Genomic DNA, 14244 nt, shown 5'->3' with positions numbered 1-14244 from the left:
TCATGTCGGGTGCGATCATACCAGCACTAATGCACCGGATCCCATCAGAACTCCGCAGTTAAGCGTGCTTGGGCGAGAGTAGTACTAAGTTGGGTGACCACTTGGGAAGTCCTCGTGTTGCACCCCTTTTTTATTTTTTATTTCAATTTCTCCCCGTTCTTTTCTTCCTTTCTTTACAAATGGCAACCTCCCCCGCTCGCACGCTCACGCCCATCGCGTTTCTTCTCCCCGACGTGTCCGCGCGGGCCCCGCCGACCGTTCCGAGCACGTGCGTGCACCCACCGTCGCCTCGATCATGCCGCCCCGCATGCGTTAAATGCAATTTGTGCGCATTGCATGTCGGGTGCGATCATACCAGCACTAATGCACCGGATCCCATCAGAACTCCGCAGTTAAGCGTGCTTGGGCGAGAGTAGTACTAAGTTGGGTGACCACTTGGGAAGTCCTCGTGTTGCACCCCTTTTTTATTTTTTATTTCAATTTCTCCCCGTTCTTTTCTTCCTTTCTTTACAAATGGCAACCTCCCCCGCTCGCACGCTCACGCCCATCGCGTTTCTTCTCCCCGACGTGTCCGCGCGGGCCCCGCCGACCGTTCCGAGCACGTGCGTGCACCCACCGTCGCCTCGATCATGCCGCCCCGCATGCGTTAAATGCAATTTGTGCGCATTGCATGTCGGGTGCGATCATACCAGCACTAATGCACCGGATCCCATCAGAACTCCGCAGTTAAGCGTGCTTGGGCGAGAGTAGTACTAAGTTGGGTGACCACTTGGGAAGTCCTCGTGTTGCACCCCTTTTTTATTTTTTATTTCAATTTCTCCCCGTTCTTTTCTTCCTTTCTTTACAAATGGCAACCTCCCCCGCTCGCACGCTCACGCCCATCGCGTTTCTTCTCCCCGACGTGTCCGCGCGGGCCCCGCCGACCGTTCCGAGCACGTGCGTGCACCCACCGTCGCCTCGATCATGCCGCCCCGCATGCGTTAAATGCAATTTGTGCGCATTGCATGTCGGGTGCGATCATACCAGCACTAATGCACCGGATCCCATCAGAACTCCGCAGTTAAGCGTGCTTGGGCGAGAGTAGTACTAAGTTGGGTGACCACTTGGGAAGTCCTCGTGTTGCACCCCTTTTTTATTTTTTATTTCAATTTCTCCCCGTTCTTTTCTTCCTTTCTTTACAAATGGCAACCTCCCCCGCTCGCACGCTCACGCCCATCGCGTTTCTTCTCCCCGACGTGTCCGCGCGGGCCCCGCCGACCGTTCCGAGCACGTGCGTGCACCCACCGTCGCCTCGATCATGCCGCCCCGCATGCGTTAAATGCAATTTGTGCGCATTGCATGTCGGGTGCGATCATACCAGCACTAATGCACCGGATCCCATCAGAACTCCGCAGTTAAGCGTGCTTGGGCGAGAGTAGTACTAAGTTGGGTGACCACTTGGGAAGTCCTCGTGTTGCACCCCTTTTTTATTTTTTATTTCAATTTCTCCCCGTTCTTTTCTTCCTTTCTTTACAAATGGCAACCTCCCCCGCTCGCACGCTCACGCCCATCGCGTTTCTTCTCCCCGACGTGTCCGCGCGGGCCCCGCCGACCGTTCCGAGCACGTGCGTGCACCCACCGTCGCCTCGATCATGCCGCCCCGCATGCGTTAAATGCAATTTGTGCGCATTGCATGTCGGGTGCGATCATACCAGCACTAATGCACCGGATCCCATCAGAACTCCGCAGTTAAGCGTGCTTGGGCGAGAGTAGTACTAAGTTGGGTGACCACTTGGGAAGTCCTCGTGTTGCACCCCTTTTTTATTTTTTATTTCAATTTCTCCCCGTTCTTTTCTTCCTTTCTTTACAAATGGCAACCTCCCCCGCTCGCACGCTCACGCCCATCGCGTTTCTTCTCCCCGACGTGTCCGCGCGGGCCCCGCCGACCGTTCCGAGCACGTGCGTGCACCCACCGTCGCCTCGATCATGCCGCCCCGCATGCGTTAAATGCAATTTGTGCGCATTGCATGTCGGGTGCGATCATACCAGCACTAATGCACCGGATCCCATCAGAACTCCGCAGTTAAGCGTGCTTGGGCGAGAGTAGTACTAAGTTGGGTGACCACTTGGGAAGTCCTCGTGTTGCACCCCTTTTTTATTTTTTATTTCAATTTCTCCCCGTTCTTTTCTTCCTTTCTTTACAAATGGCAACCTCCCCCGCTCGCACGCTCACGCCCATCGCGTTTCTTCTCCCCGACGTGTCCGCGCGGGCCCCGCCGACCGTTCCGAGCACGTGCGTGCACCCACCGTCGCCTCGATCATGCCGCCCCGCATGCGTTAAATGCAATTTGTGCGCATTGCATGTCGGGTGCGATCATACCAGCACTAATGCACCGGATCCCATCAGAACTCCGCAGTTAAGCGTGCTTGGGCGAGAGTAGTACTAAGTTGGGTGACCACTTGGGAAGTCCTCGTGTTGCACCCCTTTTTTATTTTTTATTTCAATTTCTCCCCGTTCTTTTCTTCCTTTCTTTACAAATGGCAACCTCCCCCGCTCGCACGCTCACGCCCATCGCGTTTCTTCTCCCCGACGTGTCCGCGCGGGCCCCGCCGACCGTTCCGAGCACGTGCGTGCACCCACCGTCGCCTCGATCATGCCGCCCCGCATGCGTTAAATGCAATTTGTGCGCATTGCATGTCGGGTGCGATCATACCAGCACTAATGCACCGGATCCCATCAGAACTCCGCAGTTAAGCGTGCTTGGGCGAGAGTAGTACTAAGTTGGGTGACCACTTGGGAAGTCCTCGTGTTGCACCCCTTTTTTATTTTTTATTTCAATTTCTCCCCGTTCTTTTCTTCCTTTCTTTACAAATGGCAACCTCCCCCGCTCGCACGCTCACGCCCATCGCGTTTCTTCTCCCCGACGTGTCCGCGCGGGCCCCGCCGACCGTTCCGAGCACGTGCGTGCACCCACCGTCGCCTCGATCATGCCGCCCCGCATGCGTTAAATGCAATTTGTGCGCATTGCATGTCGGGTGCGATCATACCAGCACTAATGCACCGGATCCCATCAGAACTCCGCAGTTAAGCGTGCTTGGGCGAGAGTAGTACTAAGTTGGGTGACCACTTGGGAAGTCCTCGTGTTGCACCCCTTTTTTATTTTTTATTTCAATTTCTCCCCGTTCTTTTCTTCCTTTCTTTACAAATGGCAACCTCCCCCGCTCGCACGCTCACGCCCATCGCGTTTCTTCTCCCCGACGTGTCCGCGCGGGCCCCGCCGACCGTTCCGAGCACGTGCGTGCACCCACCGTCGCCTCGATCATGCCGCCCCGCATGCGTTAAATGCAATTTGTGCGCATTGCATGTCGGGTGCGATCATACCAGCACTAATGCACCGGATCCCATCAGAACTCCGCAGTTAAGCGTGCTTGGGCGAGAGTAGTACTAAGTTGGGTGACCACTTGGGAAGTCCTCGTGTTGCACCCCTTTTTTATTTTTTATTTCAATTTCTCCCCGTTCTTTTCTTCCTTTCTTTACAAATGGCAACCTCCCCCGCTCGCACGCTCACGCCCATCGCGTTTCTTCTCCCCGACGTGTCCGCGCGGGCCCCGCCGACCGTTCCGAGCACGTGCGTGCACCCACCGTCGCCTCGATCATGCCGCCCCGCATGCGTTAAATGCAATTTGTGCGCATTGCATGTCGGGTGCGATCATACCAGCACTAATGCACCGGATCCCATCAGAACTCCGCAGTTAAGCGTGCTTGGGCGAGAGTAGTACTAAGTTGGGTGACCACTTGGGAAGTCCTCGTGTTGCACCCCTTTTTTATTTTTTATTTCAATTTCTCCCCGTTCTTTTCTTCCTTTCTTTACAAATGGCAACCTCCCCCGCTCGCACGCTCACGCCCATCGCGTTTCTTCTCCCCGACGTGTCCGCGCGGGCCCCGCCGACCGTTCCGAGCACGTGCGTGCACCCACCGTCGCCTCGATCATGCCGCCCCGCATGCGTTAAATGCAATTTGTGCGCATTGCATGTCGGGTGCGATCATACCAGCACTAATGCACCGGATCCCATCAGAACTCCGCAGTTAAGCGTGCTTGGGCGAGAGTAGTACTAAGTTGGGTGACCACTTGGGAAGTCCTCGTGTTGCACCCCTTTTTTATTTTTTATTTCAATTTCTCCCCGTTCTTTTCTTCCTTTCTTTACAAATGGCAACCTCCCCCGCTCGCACGCTCACGCCCATCGCGTTTCTTCTCCCCGACGTGTCCGCGCGGGCCCCGCCGACCTTCCGAGCACGTGCGTGCACCCACCGTCGCCTCGATCATGCCGCCCCGCATGCGTTAAATGCAATTTGTGCGCATTGCATGTCGGGTGCGATCATACCAGCACTAATGCACCGGATCCCATCAGAACTCCGCAGTTAAGCGTGCTTGGGCGAGAGTAGTACTAAGTTGGGTGACCACTTGGGAAGTCCTCGTGTTGCACCCCTTTTTTATTTTTTATTTCAATTTCTCCCCGTTCTTTTCTTCCTTTCTTTACAAATGGCAACCTCCCCCGCTCGCACGCTCACGCCCATCGCGTTTCTTCTCCCCGACGTGTCCGCGCGGGCCCCGCCGACCGTTCCGAGCACGTGCGTGCACCCACCGTCGCCTCGATCATGCCGCCCCGCATGCGTTAAATGCAATTTGTGCGCATTGCATGTCGGGTGCGATCATACCAGCACTAATGCACCGGATCCCATCAGAACTCCGCAGTTAAGCGTGCTTGGGCGAGAGTAGTACTAAGTTGGGTGACCACTTGGGAAGTCCTCGTGTTGCACCCCTTTTTTATTTTTTATTTCAATTTCTCCCCGTTCTTTTCTTCCTTTCTTTACAAATGGCAACCTCCCCCGCTCGCACGCTCACGCCCATCGCGTTTCTTCTCCCCGACGTGTCCGCGCGGGCCCCGCCGACCGTTCCGAGCACGTGCGTGCACCCACCGTCGCCTCGATCATGCCGCCCCGCATGCGTTAAATGCAATTTGTGCGCATTGCATGTCGGGTGCGATCATACCAGCACTAATGCACCGGATCCCATCAGAACTCCGCAGTTAAGCGTGCTTGGGCGAGAGTAGTACTAAGTTGGGTGACCACTTGGGAAGTCCTCGTGTTGCACCCCTTTTTTATTTTTTATTTCAATTTCTCCCCGTTCTTTTCTTCCTTTCTTTACAAATGGCAACCTCCCCCGCTCGCACGCTCACGCCCATCGCGTTTCTTCTCCCCGACGTGTCCGCGCGGGCCCCGCCGACCGTTCCGAGCACGTGCGTGCACCCACCGTCGCCTCGATCATGCCGCCCCGCATGCGTTAAATGCAATTTGTGCGCATTGCATGTCGGGTGCGATCATACCAGCACTAATGCACCGGATCCCATCAGAACTCCGCAGTTAAGCGTGCTTGGGCGAGAGTAGTACTAAGTTGGGTGACCACTTGGGAAGTCCTCGTGTTGCACCCCTTTTTTATTTTTTATTTCAATTTCTCCCCGTTCTTTTCTTCCTTTCTTTACAAATGGCAACCTCCCCCGCTCGCACGCTCACGCCCATCGCGTTTCTTCTCCCCGACGTGTCCGCGCGGGCCCCGCCGACCGTTCCGAGCACGTGCGTGCACCCACCGTCGCCTCGATCATGCCGCCCCGCATGCGTTAAATGCAATTTGTGCGCATTGCATGTCGGGTGCGATCATACCAGCACTAATGCACCGGATCCCATCAGAACTCCGCAGTTAAGCGTGCTTGGGCGAGAGTAGTACTAAGTTGGGTGACCACTTGGGAAGTCCTCGTGTTGCACCCCTTTTTTATTTTTTATTTCAATTTCTCCCCGTTCTTTTCTTCCTTTCTTTACAAATGGCAACCTCCCCCGCTCGCACGCTCACGCCCATCGCGTTTCTTCTCCCCGACGTGTCCGCGCGGGCCCCGCCGACCGTTCCGAGCACGTGCGTGCACCCACCGTCGCCTCGATCATGCCGCCCCGCATGCGTTAAATGCAATTTGTGCGCATTGCATGTCGGGTGCGATCATACCAGCACTAATGCACCGGATCCCATCAGAACTCCGCAGTTAAGCGTGCTTGGGCGAGAGTAGTACTAAGTTGGGTGACCACTTGGGAAGTCCTCGTGTTGCACCCCTTTTTTATTTTTTATTTCAATTTCTCCCCGTTCTTTTCTTCCTTTCTTTACAAATGGCAACCTCCCCCGCTCGCACGCTCACGCCCATCGCGTTTCTTCTCCCCGACGTGTCCGCGCGGGCCCCGCCGACCGTTCCGAGCACGTGCGTGCACCCACCGTCGCCTCGATCATGCCGCCCCGCATGCGTTAAATGCAATTTGTGCGCATTGCATGTCGGGTGCGATCATACCAGCACTAATGCACCGGATCCCATCAGAACTCCGCAGTTAAGCGTGCTTGGGCGAGAGTAGTACTAAGTTGGGTGACCACTTGGGAAGTCCTCGTGTTGCACCCCTTTTTTATTTTTTATTTCAATTTCTCCCCGTTCTTTTCTTCCTTTCTTTACAAATGGCAACCTCCCCCGCTCGCACGCTCACGCCCATCGCGTTTCTTCTCCCCGACGTGTCCGCGCGGGCCCCGCCGACCGTTCCGAGCACGTGCGTGCACCCACCGTCGCCTCGATCATGCCGCCCCGCATGCGTTAAATGCAATTTGTGCGCATTGCATGTCGGGTGCGATCATACCAGCACTAATGCACCGGATCCCATCAGAACTCCGCAGTTAAGCGTGCTTGGGCGAGAGTAGTACTAAGTTGGGTGACCACTTGGGAAGTCCTCGTGTTGCACCCCTTTTTTATTTTTTATTTCAATTTCTCCCCGTTCTTTTCTTCCTTTCTTTACAAATGGCAACCTCCCCCGCTCGCACGCTCACGCCCATCGCGTTTCTTCTCCCCGACGTGTCCGCGCGGGCCCCGCCGACCGTTCCGAGCACGTGCGTGCACCCACCGTCGCCTCGATCATGCCGCCCCGCATGCGTTAAATGCAATTTGTGCGCATTGCATGTCGGGTGCGATCATACCAGCACTAATGCACCGGATCCCATCAGAACTCCGCAGTTAAGCGTGCTTGGGCGAGAGTAGTACTAAGTTGGGTGACCACTTGGGAAGTCCTCGTGTTGCACCCCTTTTTTATTTTTTATTTCAATTTCTCCCCGTTCTTTTCTTCCTTTCTTTACAAATGGCAACCTCCCCCGCTCGCACGCTCACGCCCATCGCGTTTCTTCTCCCCGACGTGTCCGCGCGGGCCCCGCCGACCGTTCCGAGCACGTGCGTGCACCCACCGTCGCCTCGATCATGCCGCCCCGCATGCGTTAAATGCAATTTGTGCGCATTGCATGTCGGGTGCGATCATACCAGCACTAATGCACCGGATCCCATCAGAACTCCGCAGTTAAGCGTGCTTGGGCGAGAGTAGTACTAAGTTGGGTGACCACTTGGGAAGTCCTCGTGTTGCACCCCTTTTTTATTTTTTATTTCAATTTCTCCCCGTTCTTTTCTTCCTTTCTTTACAAATGGCAACCTCCCCCGCTCGCACGCTCACGCCCATCGCGTTTCTTCTCCCCGACGTGTCCGCGCGGGCCCCGCCGACCGTTCCGAGCACGTGCGTGCACCCACCGTCGCCTCGATCATGCCGCCCCGCATGCGTTAAATGCAATTTGTGCGCATTGCATGTCGGGTGCGATCATACCAGCACTAATGCACCGGATCCCATCAGAACTCCGCAGTTAAGCGTGCTTGGGCGAGAGTAGTACTAAGTTGGGTGACCACTTGGGAAGTCCTCGTGTTGCACCCCTTTTTTATTTTTTATTTCAATTTCTCCCCGTTCTTTTCTTCCTTTCTTTACAAATGGCAACCTCCCCCGCTCGCACGCTCACGCCCATCGCGTTTCTTCTCCCCGACGTGTCCGCGCGGGCCCCGCCGACCGTTCCGAGCACGTGCGTGCACCCACCGTCGCCTCGATCATGCCGCCCCGCATGCGTTAAATGCAATTTGTGCGCATTGCATGTCGGGTGCGATCATACCAGCACTAATGCACCGGATCCCATCAGAACTCCGCAGTTAAGCGTGCTTGGGCGAGAGTAGTACTAAGTTGGGTGACCACTTGGGAAGTCCTCGTGTTGCACCCCTTTTTTATTTTTTATTTCAATTTCTCCCCGTTCTTTTCTTCCTTTCTTTACAAATGGCAACCTCCCCCGCTCGCACGCTCACGCCCATCGCGTTTCTTCTCCCCGACGTGTCCGCGCGGGCCCCGCCGACCGTTCCGAGCACGTGCGTGCACCCACCGTCGCCTCGATCATGCCGCCCCGCATGCGTTAAATGCAATTTGTGCGCATTGCATGTCGGGTGCGATCATACCAGCACTAATGCACCGGATCCCATCAGAACTCCGCAGTTAAGCGTGCTTGGGCGAGAGTAGTACTAAGTTGGGTGACCACTTGGGAAGTCCTCGTGTTGCACCCCTTTTTTATTTTTTATTTCAATTTCTCCCCGTTCTTTTCTTCCTTTCTTTACAAATGGCAACCTCCCCCGCTCGCACGCTCACGCCCATCGCGTTTCTTCTCCCCGACGTGTCCGCGCGGGCCCCGCCGACCGTTCCGAGCACGTGCGTGCACCCACCGTCGCCTCGATCATGCCGCCCCGCATGCGTTAAATGCAATTTGTGCGCATTGCATGTCGGGTGCGATCATACCAGCACTAATGCACCGGATCCCATCAGAACTCCGCAGTTAAGCGTGCTTGGGCGAGAGTAGTACTAAGTTGGGTGACCACTTGGGAAGTCCTCGTGTTGCACCCCTTTTTTATTTTTTATTTCAATTTCTCCCCGTTCTTTTCTTCCTTTCTTTACAAATGGCAACCTCCCCCGCTCGCACGCTCACGCCCATCGCGTTTCTTCTCCCCGACGTGTCCGCGCGGGCCCCGCCGACCGTTCCGAGCACGTGCGTGCACCCACCGTCGCCTCGATCATGCCGCCCCGCATGCGTTAAATGCAATTTGTGCGCATTGCATGTCGGGTGCGATCATACCAGCACTAATGCACCGGATCCCATCAGAACTCCGCAGTTAAGCGTGCTTGGGCGAGAGTAGTACTAAGTTGGGTGACCACTTGGGAAGTCCTCGTGTTGCACCCCTTTTTTATTTTTTATTTCAATTTCTCCCCGTTCTTTTCTTCCTTTCTTTACAAATGGCAACCTCCCCCGCTCGCACGCTCACGCCCATCGCGTTTCTTCTCCCCGACGTGTCCGCGCGGGCCCCGCCGACCGTTCCGAGCACGTGCGTGCACCCACCGTCGCCTCGATCATGCCGCCCCGCATGCGTTAAATGCAATTTGTGCGCATTGCATGTCGGGTGCGATCATACCAGCACTAATGCACCGGATCCCATCAGAACTCCGCAGTTAAGCGTGCTTGGGCGAGAGTAGTACTAAGTTGGGTGACCACTTGGGAAGTCCTCGTGTTGCACCCCTTTTTTATTTTTTATTTCAATTTCTCCCCGTTCTTTTCTTCCTTTCTTTACAAATGGCAACCTCCCCCGCTCGCACGCTCACGCCCATCGCGTTTCTTCTCCCCGACGTGTCCGCGCGGGCCCCGCCGACCGTTCCGAGCACGTGCGTGCACCCACCGTCGCCTCGATCATGCCGCCCCGCATGCGTTAAATGCAATTTGTGCGCATTGCATGTCGGGTGCGATCATACCAGCACTAATGCACCGGATCCCATCAGAACTCCGCAGTTAAGCGTGCTTGGGCGAGAGTAGTACTAAGTTGGGTGACCACTTGGGAAGTCCTCGTGTTGCACCCCTTTTTTATTTTTTATTTCAATTTCTCCCCGTTCTTTTCTTCCTTTCTTTACAAATGGCAACCTCCCCCGCTCGCACGCTCACGCCCATCGCGTTTCTTCTCCCCGACGTGTCCGCGCGGGCCCCGCCGACCGTTCCGAGCACGTGCGTGCACCCACCGTCGCCTCGATCATGCCGCCCCGCATGCGTTAAATGCAATTTGTGCGCATTGCATGTCGGGTGCGATCATACCAGCACTAATGCACCGGATCCCATCAGAACTCCGCAGTTAAGCGTGCTTGGGCGAGAGTAGTACTAAGTTGGGTGACCACTTGGGAAGTCCTCGTGTTGCACCCCTTTTTTATTTTTTATTTCAATTTCTCCCCGTTCTTTTCTTCCTTTCTTTACAAATGGCAACCTCCCCCGCTCGCACGCTCACGCCCATCGCGTTTCTTCTCCCCGACGTGTCCGCGCGGGCCCCGCCGACCGTTCCGAGCACGTGCGTGCACCCACCGTCGCCTCGATCATGCCGCCCCGCATGCGTTAAATGCAATTTGTGCGCATTGCATGTCGGGTGCGATCATACCAGCACTAATGCACCGGATCCCATCAGAACTCCGCAGTTAAGCGTGCTTGGGCGAGAGTAGTACTAAGTTGGGTGACCACTTGGGAAGTCCTCGTGTTGCACCCCTTTTTTATTTTTTATTTCAATTTCTCCCCGTTCTTTTCTTCCTTTCTTTACAAATGGCAACCTCCCCCGCTCGCACGCTCACGCCCATCGCGTTTCTTCTCCCCGACGTGTCCGCGCGGGCCCCGCCGACCGTTCCGAGCACGTGCGTGCACCCACCGTCGCCTCGATCATGCCGCCCCGCATGCGTTAAATGCAATTTGTGCGCATTGCATGTCGGGTGCGATCATACCAGCACTAATGCACCGGATCCCATCAGAACTCCGCAGTTAAGCGTGCTTGGGCGAGAGTAGTACTAAGTTGGGTGACCACTTGGGAAGTCCTCGTGTTGCACCCCTTTTTTATTTTTTATTTCAATTTCTCCCCGTTCTTTTCTTCCTTTCTTTACAAATGGCAACCTCCCCCGCTCGCACGCTCACGCCCATCGCGTTTCTTCTCCCCGACGTGTCCGCGCGGGCCCCGCCGACCGTTCCGAGCACGTGCGTGCACCCACCGTCGCCTCGATCATGCCGCCCCGCATGCGTTAAATGCAATTTGTGCGCATTGCATGTCGGGTGCGATCATACCAGCACTAATGCACCGGATCCCATCAGAACTCCGCAGTTAAGCGTGCTTGGGCGAGAGTAGTACTAAGTTGGGTGACCACTAAATGGACAGTTTTACTTGCATGGCCCGGTTGCTGGCCATTTTGAGTTATGACGTGCATCCTTGTCGATATGTTATGGCAGATTCATAAACGTATAAAATGAACAATAATTAGAATTATCATAGAGCCGGAAGAGTGCTTTGTTGAAATCTCAAAGTGGTGAAATGTGGAATAAAAAATTTGTGTAAGCAAAATTTAAGGTCAAAACGGCCATATTTTTGGATGAAGGGTTGGGCAAGCCGCCTTCGGCGACTTGCCAGCGTGTAGATCTCAAAAAGTTACATAAAATGAAAAAAAAAATCATCTAATTTGATTAATCGATGTCAAAGTTATGACGTTTTAAAGTTTCAACTTAACTCTAAGATAATAGGGAGAGCATTAAATGCACCGATTCACTTAAATTTTTGTTTTCTCGTACCCACGATGTTATAGATCGTGGAAAAACGTATGAAAACGAGTACTCATATAGCAAAAACAAGGTTGTATCGAGCAATTTATGTTGTTCGAAATGTTTTTTAAGAGGGTACTCGATTGCGAATTGCTCAAACCTGTACAGCAGAGAGTAAAGTAAGATGCAAAACGGAGCCGTGAATTTTATCAGTTTTTATTTCTCTCCTTTCATTATTATATAGACGGTAGTTTTGAAGTTATAGTGTACATAACGAATAATATATACTATGTAGGATTTTTTTACTCTTTTTTTTATTTAAACTTGTTCAGATTCAGCACAATATTTGTCGACATCTCAATCTAAATGAGAACATGTAAAATGGTGCAAAGTATTAGATTTTTCTATATATTTTAATGTACCCAAACTTAAAATATGGCTTAACTCTTTCTTATATTATATTATCCAATTAGATTTTTTAGTCATATTTTATTTTATGGAATTACTTTTCTCGGTGAACTTACAATTTGATGGGATCTAGTCTTCTTAAACCCATAAGAACTTTAGGACCAATGTCTTCAGGACCAATATCTTCCTAATAAGAACTTAAGAATCCATAATTTATAACTTCCCTATAGACTTTTCTAGATAGAAAGTCATCCATCTCTATAGACATGCCCTACCACGTCTACATAGACTTTTCTAGGTAAGTATGTTGCTAATATAAATTTAAGTATTCTCTTAAATTTTAAGGACTTTGGTTGAACTATTTTTGGGCTACTTGTTCAAGTTAGACCTATGATGACACTTGAGGTATCTACAAGTAACCCTAAATTTTCTTTCATGATGGATCATGGTGTCAAGAAGAAGAGCACCACCTACTGCGATCATTAGAGGAAGAGGTAGAAGGTTAGCCTCTGAAAATTTCATTGAACGGTCATTCGAGATAGAGATTCCCTAGGCCTAAGTACAAAACACAGAGACACAGACCCAATAAGAGCCTATTCCCAGTCAGGCTGCACCTCCAGTCTAGCCAACTATCACGTTCACTTTGAGGCCTTGTAGTCCTTCATAAGGATGATGATGGAAACTCAACAAGCAGGGTAGTGCATGCTATCTGAGCTAGCCAAGTATCACATTCTCCCAGTGAGTTTCAAGGGACCACGAAAGAGTCATGATTCTTAAGAGACTTTAAGAACTTCGATCCATCCACGTTTGATAGAGGCAAGGTAGATCTCGTGGTAGTGAGCATAGCTAGAAGCAATAGACATAGCTAAAATCTACAAGGTTCACTGCGCCACTTATAAGTTAAAGGACATATGCACATTTGTTTGTGCCATGCACCAAATTTAGGAGGAGTTAGTAAGACATTAGAAGAGTATGCCTGGAGTTCACTAGGTTATGCAAGTTCACGTTAGAACTAATTGATACAACAAAAGAAGAAGATCTTTCATTTTATTACGGGTTTAAGGGAGGACATCTAAGGGCCTATGGCGGTTCGTACATCCAGTTTAAGGGAGGACATGCAAGTATCCACTATCGCAAGTAGCAAGTAATAAGTAAATTATCGATTGCATAGAGAACCTATTTTGTTTAGTTACTTTTGTTGCTGAAAATTAAGTGATTTTTTAGTATCATTCAAATGTGCATTAATGAACTTAAACTACTTAAACAAAATTTATGCAGAGTGTCAATTACGATAGAAAAATAGAGAGCAATGAGAAAATCAATAATAATGAGGAAGGTTCGGCTAGGAGAGTTTAAATAGATAAGTTGTTGAAATTTGTGGTGGATTTTATCTCCTTTTGATAAATTCTCAAGCGCTCTTTGAGGATCATGCATGGTGATTACTTTCATAATCGTTTTGTAATTTCTATTAACAAGAATTATTTCAAACCCTTCAATTACCTTCAAATATCCATGCAATCAAACTAAAGTAGTAAGAGAATTTTCTTGCTCTCTTCTTTCGAATAAGAGAAGAACCATGTATCTAGAGATAGTGGAATTCAGTGAGTGACTAAATTTGAAAGAAATTTAGTATACGTAAAAATAGAGTTTTGAGAGAATTTCTCAAAGTTTTTCAAGAAGACTTTCCATGTACCTTGATTACTCTATTTATAAAGTGATATTTGCATGTTCATGCAAATTTGAGATTACCAAATTTTGACACTCAAAATTCCACTCAAATTTGGGATTATGTGGCAAGCATGCAAGTTTGAATTAACAAAATTTTGACACTCATAATTCCACTCAAATTTGTGGGGTTTATTTGACAAACATGTAAGTGGCCGAACTGCATGCCATCAGTGCAGATGAACCGAACACCTTCGCCAAGTTAGAAAGAAACCCGTGCTGGTTGAAGGCAATGCAGGAGAAGATGACATCCATCACCAAGAACTAGACGTGGAGTCTGGAGGATATGCCGCCGGGACACCGAGCCATAGGGCTCAAATGGGTCTTCAAACTGAAGCGCAACGAAGGAGATGTCAAAAAACTTTGAGATGAGCGATCTCGGCGTGCTCAGCTACTACCTCGGCATTGAAGTGCAACAGAACTCTACCGGCATCTCCATCTGCCAAAGTGCATACGCGAAGAAGCTGCTGGACACAACTGGGCTTGTGGATAGTAATCCTACAAGGACGCCAATGGAGGCACGGCTCCAACTAAGGAAGGCCGGCACTACGACGACAGTCGACTCCACCAATTACCGTAGCATTGTCGGGAGTCTGCACTA

At 51.5% G+C, this 14244-nt stretch overlaps 33 non-coding genes across 33 annotated transcripts; all 33 read left to right on the top strand.

Moving 5' to 3' along the window:
• The first annotated feature begins 7 nt into the window (after positions 1-7).
• LOC147787936 (5S ribosomal RNA) lies at positions 8-126 on the top strand. Its single transcript, XR_015413069.1, has one exon. It is a non-coding gene; the product is annotated as a 5S ribosomal RNA (ribosomal RNA).
• A 215-nt stretch (positions 127-341) lies between these two features.
• On the top strand, positions 342-460 carry LOC147787935 (5S ribosomal RNA). The gene has a single exon (XR_015413057.1). It is a non-coding gene; the product is annotated as a 5S ribosomal RNA (ribosomal RNA).
• Positions 461-675: 215 nt separating this feature from the next.
• On the top strand, positions 676-794 carry LOC147787934 (5S ribosomal RNA). Its single transcript, XR_015413045.1, has one exon. It is a non-coding gene; the product is annotated as a 5S ribosomal RNA (ribosomal RNA).
• Positions 795-1009: 215 nt separating this feature from the next.
• Positions 1010-1128, top strand: LOC147787933 (5S ribosomal RNA). Its single transcript, XR_015413033.1, has one exon. It is a non-coding gene; the product is annotated as a 5S ribosomal RNA (ribosomal RNA).
• Positions 1129-1343: 215 nt separating this feature from the next.
• Positions 1344-1462, top strand: LOC147787932 (5S ribosomal RNA). The gene has a single exon (XR_015413020.1). It is a non-coding gene; the product is annotated as a 5S ribosomal RNA (ribosomal RNA).
• A 215-nt stretch (positions 1463-1677) lies between these two features.
• On the top strand, positions 1678-1796 carry LOC147787931 (5S ribosomal RNA). The gene has a single exon (XR_015413008.1). It is a non-coding gene; the product is annotated as a 5S ribosomal RNA (ribosomal RNA).
• A 215-nt stretch (positions 1797-2011) lies between these two features.
• LOC147787930 (5S ribosomal RNA) lies at positions 2012-2130 on the top strand. The gene has a single exon (XR_015412996.1). It is a non-coding gene; the product is annotated as a 5S ribosomal RNA (ribosomal RNA).
• Positions 2131-2345: 215 nt separating this feature from the next.
• Positions 2346-2464, top strand: LOC147787929 (5S ribosomal RNA). Its single transcript, XR_015412984.1, has one exon. It is a non-coding gene; the product is annotated as a 5S ribosomal RNA (ribosomal RNA).
• Positions 2465-2679: 215 nt separating this feature from the next.
• Positions 2680-2798, top strand: LOC147787928 (5S ribosomal RNA). The gene has a single exon (XR_015412972.1). It is a non-coding gene; the product is annotated as a 5S ribosomal RNA (ribosomal RNA).
• Positions 2799-3013: 215 nt separating this feature from the next.
• Positions 3014-3132, top strand: LOC147787927 (5S ribosomal RNA). The gene has a single exon (XR_015412960.1). It is a non-coding gene; the product is annotated as a 5S ribosomal RNA (ribosomal RNA).
• Positions 3133-3347: 215 nt separating this feature from the next.
• Positions 3348-3466, top strand: LOC147787926 (5S ribosomal RNA). The gene has a single exon (XR_015412948.1). It is a non-coding gene; the product is annotated as a 5S ribosomal RNA (ribosomal RNA).
• A 215-nt stretch (positions 3467-3681) lies between these two features.
• On the top strand, positions 3682-3800 carry LOC147787925 (5S ribosomal RNA). The gene has a single exon (XR_015412936.1). It is a non-coding gene; the product is annotated as a 5S ribosomal RNA (ribosomal RNA).
• Positions 3801-4015: 215 nt separating this feature from the next.
• Positions 4016-4134, top strand: LOC147787924 (5S ribosomal RNA). Its single transcript, XR_015412924.1, has one exon. It is a non-coding gene; the product is annotated as a 5S ribosomal RNA (ribosomal RNA).
• Positions 4135-4348: 214 nt separating this feature from the next.
• On the top strand, positions 4349-4467 carry LOC147787923 (5S ribosomal RNA). Its single transcript, XR_015412911.1, has one exon. It is a non-coding gene; the product is annotated as a 5S ribosomal RNA (ribosomal RNA).
• Positions 4468-4682: 215 nt separating this feature from the next.
• LOC147787922 (5S ribosomal RNA) lies at positions 4683-4801 on the top strand. The gene has a single exon (XR_015412899.1). It is a non-coding gene; the product is annotated as a 5S ribosomal RNA (ribosomal RNA).
• Positions 4802-5016: 215 nt separating this feature from the next.
• LOC147787921 (5S ribosomal RNA) lies at positions 5017-5135 on the top strand. The gene has a single exon (XR_015412887.1). It is a non-coding gene; the product is annotated as a 5S ribosomal RNA (ribosomal RNA).
• A 215-nt stretch (positions 5136-5350) lies between these two features.
• On the top strand, positions 5351-5469 carry LOC147787920 (5S ribosomal RNA). The gene has a single exon (XR_015412875.1). It is a non-coding gene; the product is annotated as a 5S ribosomal RNA (ribosomal RNA).
• A 215-nt stretch (positions 5470-5684) lies between these two features.
• Positions 5685-5803, top strand: LOC147787919 (5S ribosomal RNA). The gene has a single exon (XR_015412863.1). It is a non-coding gene; the product is annotated as a 5S ribosomal RNA (ribosomal RNA).
• A 215-nt stretch (positions 5804-6018) lies between these two features.
• On the top strand, positions 6019-6137 carry LOC147787918 (5S ribosomal RNA). Its single transcript, XR_015412851.1, has one exon. It is a non-coding gene; the product is annotated as a 5S ribosomal RNA (ribosomal RNA).
• A 215-nt stretch (positions 6138-6352) lies between these two features.
• On the top strand, positions 6353-6471 carry LOC147787917 (5S ribosomal RNA). The gene has a single exon (XR_015412840.1). It is a non-coding gene; the product is annotated as a 5S ribosomal RNA (ribosomal RNA).
• A 215-nt stretch (positions 6472-6686) lies between these two features.
• On the top strand, positions 6687-6805 carry LOC147787916 (5S ribosomal RNA). Its single transcript, XR_015412829.1, has one exon. It is a non-coding gene; the product is annotated as a 5S ribosomal RNA (ribosomal RNA).
• A 215-nt stretch (positions 6806-7020) lies between these two features.
• On the top strand, positions 7021-7139 carry LOC147787915 (5S ribosomal RNA). Its single transcript, XR_015412818.1, has one exon. It is a non-coding gene; the product is annotated as a 5S ribosomal RNA (ribosomal RNA).
• A 215-nt stretch (positions 7140-7354) lies between these two features.
• LOC147787914 (5S ribosomal RNA) lies at positions 7355-7473 on the top strand. Its single transcript, XR_015412807.1, has one exon. It is a non-coding gene; the product is annotated as a 5S ribosomal RNA (ribosomal RNA).
• A 215-nt stretch (positions 7474-7688) lies between these two features.
• On the top strand, positions 7689-7807 carry LOC147787913 (5S ribosomal RNA). The gene has a single exon (XR_015412796.1). It is a non-coding gene; the product is annotated as a 5S ribosomal RNA (ribosomal RNA).
• A 215-nt stretch (positions 7808-8022) lies between these two features.
• LOC147787912 (5S ribosomal RNA) lies at positions 8023-8141 on the top strand. The gene has a single exon (XR_015412785.1). It is a non-coding gene; the product is annotated as a 5S ribosomal RNA (ribosomal RNA).
• Positions 8142-8356: 215 nt separating this feature from the next.
• On the top strand, positions 8357-8475 carry LOC147787911 (5S ribosomal RNA). The gene has a single exon (XR_015412774.1). It is a non-coding gene; the product is annotated as a 5S ribosomal RNA (ribosomal RNA).
• A 215-nt stretch (positions 8476-8690) lies between these two features.
• Positions 8691-8809, top strand: LOC147787910 (5S ribosomal RNA). Its single transcript, XR_015412763.1, has one exon. It is a non-coding gene; the product is annotated as a 5S ribosomal RNA (ribosomal RNA).
• Positions 8810-9024: 215 nt separating this feature from the next.
• Positions 9025-9143, top strand: LOC147787909 (5S ribosomal RNA). The gene has a single exon (XR_015412752.1). It is a non-coding gene; the product is annotated as a 5S ribosomal RNA (ribosomal RNA).
• Positions 9144-9358: 215 nt separating this feature from the next.
• On the top strand, positions 9359-9477 carry LOC147787908 (5S ribosomal RNA). Its single transcript, XR_015412741.1, has one exon. It is a non-coding gene; the product is annotated as a 5S ribosomal RNA (ribosomal RNA).
• Positions 9478-9692: 215 nt separating this feature from the next.
• On the top strand, positions 9693-9811 carry LOC147787907 (5S ribosomal RNA). The gene has a single exon (XR_015412730.1). It is a non-coding gene; the product is annotated as a 5S ribosomal RNA (ribosomal RNA).
• A 215-nt stretch (positions 9812-10026) lies between these two features.
• Positions 10027-10145, top strand: LOC147787906 (5S ribosomal RNA). The gene has a single exon (XR_015412719.1). It is a non-coding gene; the product is annotated as a 5S ribosomal RNA (ribosomal RNA).
• A 215-nt stretch (positions 10146-10360) lies between these two features.
• On the top strand, positions 10361-10479 carry LOC147787905 (5S ribosomal RNA). The gene has a single exon (XR_015412708.1). It is a non-coding gene; the product is annotated as a 5S ribosomal RNA (ribosomal RNA).
• Positions 10480-10694: 215 nt separating this feature from the next.
• Positions 10695-10813, top strand: LOC147787904 (5S ribosomal RNA). The gene has a single exon (XR_015412697.1). It is a non-coding gene; the product is annotated as a 5S ribosomal RNA (ribosomal RNA).
• Positions 10814-14244: the final 3431 nt, after the last annotated feature.

This window comes from Cucurbita pepo, chromosome 16 (genome assembly GCF_057944985.1).
Source record: "Cucurbita pepo subsp. pepo isolate OVF chromosome 16, ASM5794498v1, whole genome shotgun sequence".
Classification (NCBI taxonomy): Eukaryota; Viridiplantae; Streptophyta; class Magnoliopsida; order Cucurbitales; family Cucurbitaceae; genus Cucurbita; species Cucurbita pepo.
The sequence above is the reverse complement of the archived record's forward strand: the minus strand, read 5'-3'. Positions and strand labels throughout refer to the sequence as shown.